The following is a 3637-nucleotide window of genomic DNA, read 5'->3' on the forward strand; positions in this document are numbered from 1 at the left end:
TTTGGATGCCACCTTCTGCTGCTTAGGGACAGCTCTGCTCAAAAATGAGAGATTGATTGGTCTGAAAGACGATACGCTGCAAACAGGGCATTCAAATGACATTGCCCTTTTCACTGACTTTCCTAAAGACTTAACATTCCTTCTAAGTCTAAAAGTTTTTCTAGAGAATCATAAACCATGGCTCCAGTCTTTCACAGACAGGAATGCCTAAAAAAATGAATAATCTGATAGACTTCTATGGGACTTTGAGTAATTTGAGTATTTTTCACAGATCGCTTTGAACTTTGACTGGGACTTGTCATTTTTAGAGGTGTTTCCTCAAATATTGACTACTTCCATGAAGTCATTTCACCAGCATGACGTCCACCTCTGTAGTGAGATGTATGGCCACTCTTCAGCAGTGCACATCAATCTGGTGACAAAAGGAGGCATCACAGCTTATCTGGCAGGGTGAACAAGAGGATTTGGACAGAGAAATGCTGGAGTGTACTCACAACACAGAGTGGCAGCACAATTGATGCAAATAACTATATTGTGTAAATTTTGAAGTTGGATTTAGAGACATGTTAATAATTGAGATGGGCAGTTATCTTTTCAAAATGTTTTGAGTTTAGACAATTAACACCACTTATTCCCTGGTTCCATAGACCAAACAGGTCTTTGGCCTCTTACTAAAGCCTGGCTCCATCACTTTCTCTTCTATTTTTCCTGCTGCTGGTAACTCACATGAAGGACTTTGAGGTTCTACTTCATGGTCCCACTCCGTCTTCTCACTTGCAGAAGTCTGTATACCCCAGAAATCGCTTCCAAGAAATGCTTACCTCGTGTCATCTAGGTGCATGGTCATCTATGGAGTTTTGCTAGACTTGTGTCCTCGCAGGCTTCCCATCGTTTATTACACTGTCTCCTGTACACACTCTCCTATGTTACTGACCAGAATTTTTTGCAATGGGCCTTATTTCTAAGGGAGTCTAGCTGTGTTTCTTCCTCCCAGGGAGTGCTCAGCCTCATATCTGTAGAGAGGTCTTAACAGAAGTCCTACAAGGCAAAATTTTAATTCCTAAAATGAAAAAATGGACTGTTCAGTGCTCGTATGTGATGCTAAAGTTCAGTGCATAAGCTGGAACTAGTCACAAATTGTCCTTAGAATTTTTTTTGGTGAAAAATTAGATTGAACTGTTTTTCATTTCCTAACAACTTTATAGTAAACAATGAGAAATGAAAATACATTTTAAATATCACTAAAGTGATAAGAGTTTCCTTTTAACATTTCATACTGGTTTATTTTACTACCTTATGAAAGAAGTTATGGAAAAATGGTTAGATTTAGTGTCTTTAATAAAGATATTTAAAATAATATGTCATAGGTAGGTAATTATTTTAACACATTTTTTTATTTGTACTGCTGAAAAATGGAAGTACATTACACAGAACAAATTGTTAATCTATCTGAAAGAAGGATGTGATTCCTGGTGCCAAGATAGAGTTGAGTTGAATTCATCCACAGAGCCACACCTGTTGACACCAGCAGAGGCTCTAACACATTCTTAGGGAGCTGCTGAAATTCAGAAAAGTTTAAGAGAAGAAATACTTTTCTAGGAATTCTCAGTGAGTATATTCTCCTTGTTGTTGCACCCTCCTTATTGCACTGCTGCAGCTGCTTGCTGGAAAATGACATCTGCAGAGGGTGAAAAACAAGTACAAGAAATACCTTGTGGATGAAACAGCCTGAGCACTTACATCTCCTATGCCTCTATGGGTGATTCCACAGAGCCATATCGGCCGTGGGGCTAGTATGAGGTTTTAGGAGGTCCCGCTCCTGCAGCGAAACTGTTCCCTGTAGCTGTGCGACCAGTGAGGCTGGTGAGGAGAGCCAAGGCAAGCGTTTCAGTTTACCAGTTCTGTCTCTTCATTTTCTCTAAATATTTAGTGCAGACTAAATGGCCATCCATTGTCTGAGAGAGATGGGAGAATGGGTGAGAATCATTTGGCTGAGATTGTGCAAGTTCAAAAAGATGATTACAGGATTTGAGAAGCAACACTAGCAATTAAGCAAGCAGCACACTGGAGGAAGTATACTTCCCATCAGCTGCAGCGGTCTGGGTGCTGTTGCCCAGGGATGCAGATGTTGGGCGCTCCTGAACATATACATCGGCAAGCACAGCAAAAAGGAAGTGGATGTCACCTGGGCCACTGAGTATCTGCATGTTTTCAGCTTCCTCATGTTTTCAGCTTCCTCCCAGGTACCTGGGAACCGCTAACTTCAGGTAGCATGAGTCTGATCACTGTAAAGCAGTTTTCCTGGACGTAGTCCCAAAACCCCATCCTGAAATGGCTTCTCGTGCAGGACGTACCTGCTCATTAGGCAAAGCTACTCTCTGGGAGACCTGTGCTGGCTGCCAGCTGACTTCTCGGTAAATTTGCCTTTCTTTTATAGCTGGTGTTTTCCAAAGAACTGAGGAAATACCTCCTGGCGTAACATTGGGGCAGCCTCTGCCTGTCATGGGTTTGGGCTGACGCTCTCTCGATGAATTGGGAGGAGATTGCAGCAGAGCACTCTTGAATGTCCTGCTTCCTCTCTCCATGGTCCAAAGGCATGAAAGTTTAGTCGACCAAGCTGAAAAACTTGCAAAGTAATAACTTTTCTATTTTGTCCTGATTTGAAAACATGTTTTATTGAATATTCAGATGAGCTTTGTGCAGCGTGGGATTTGCATTTATTTTCTCCCTCCAGCATGTCAGATCAAACAGATACGCAGACCATATGACACAGAGGTCTCCTCGTGGTTTGCGCTGTTGTGTGCTGTCTTTTGTCATAATGGCATGTGGCTTATAGCATAAATCTGCAAAAAAAATACAGGCTAGAAAAGGCAGTTGGTTTATGTCTGATTGTAGGTGTATTTCCCACCGCTTGAAACCAGGGAAGTTGGAAAGAGGGTGAAAACGTAGTGTCACTGAATGGTGGGATTGTTGCCATTGACATGAGTGGGAGCACGATTCCACTCATTTTTCATGCAGTGTCTACTCTCTTTAGCTCTTGCCCTCCGGTCCTTCAGCCTTTCACATGGGTACTCGAGGTTTAAACCACACGCGTTAGTCTTCGTAAATACACGCCCACTCCTCAATTTCAGACCCAAACAGAATTAAAAAAAAACAACAACCTTTTCGTCCCGTTGATTATTTTTACGCTTACCGTCTCGGCCACAGGCTAACGCCAGAGGATGCGACCGAAGTTTCCTTTGTACGCAGAGGGCGAGGGGGGGTCAGCACAGGGGGAGGAATGGGCGCCCAAGGAACTTGCGGAGGGTGCCGGCTCCCCGGGAAGGGCCGGGCGTTCCTGTGCGCGCCTGTGCGGGCAGCGGGGCCGCGGCCGGGGCCGGGCAGTCGCTCACGCACGCCGCCTCGCCCCGCTGCCAGCCCACGCGTGGGCCGCCCCTCCCCACCCCGCGTTAGGGCGGGGGGGCGCTGGGGGCCGCTCCCCGCCTCCGCCCGGCCCCGCGCCCGGGCGGGCGCTTCCCCTGCGCGGTGCGGCCGCGGCCCGGGGCGGGCGGGGTGGGGGGGTGGGGGGGTGGAAGGCGGCTCCCGCCGGGCCCAGCGCGGCGGCGGATGGCGGGGGGGCCGCGCCCGGCGGGGGCCG

At 46.8% G+C, this 3637-nt stretch overlaps 1 long non-coding RNA gene across 1 annotated transcript; it reads right to left on the minus strand.

Annotated features, from left to right (window-relative positions):
* Window positions 1–1320: 1320 nt before the first annotated feature.
* On the minus strand, window positions 1321–3582 carry LOC147601335 (uncharacterized). Its single transcript, XR_015258135.1, has 2 exons — window positions 3194–3582; window positions 1321–2843 (listed from the first exon to the last, which is right to left on the minus strand). It is a non-coding gene; the product is annotated as an uncharacterized LOC147601335 (long non-coding RNA).
* Window positions 3583–3637: the final 55 nt, after the last annotated feature.

Source organism: Chlamydotis macqueenii, chromosome 3 (genome assembly GCF_036417535.1).
Source record: "Chlamydotis macqueenii isolate bChlMac1 chromosome 3, bChlMac1.mat, whole genome shotgun sequence".
NCBI classification, from domain to species: Eukaryota; Metazoa; Chordata; class Aves; order Otidiformes; family Otididae; genus Chlamydotis; species Chlamydotis macqueenii.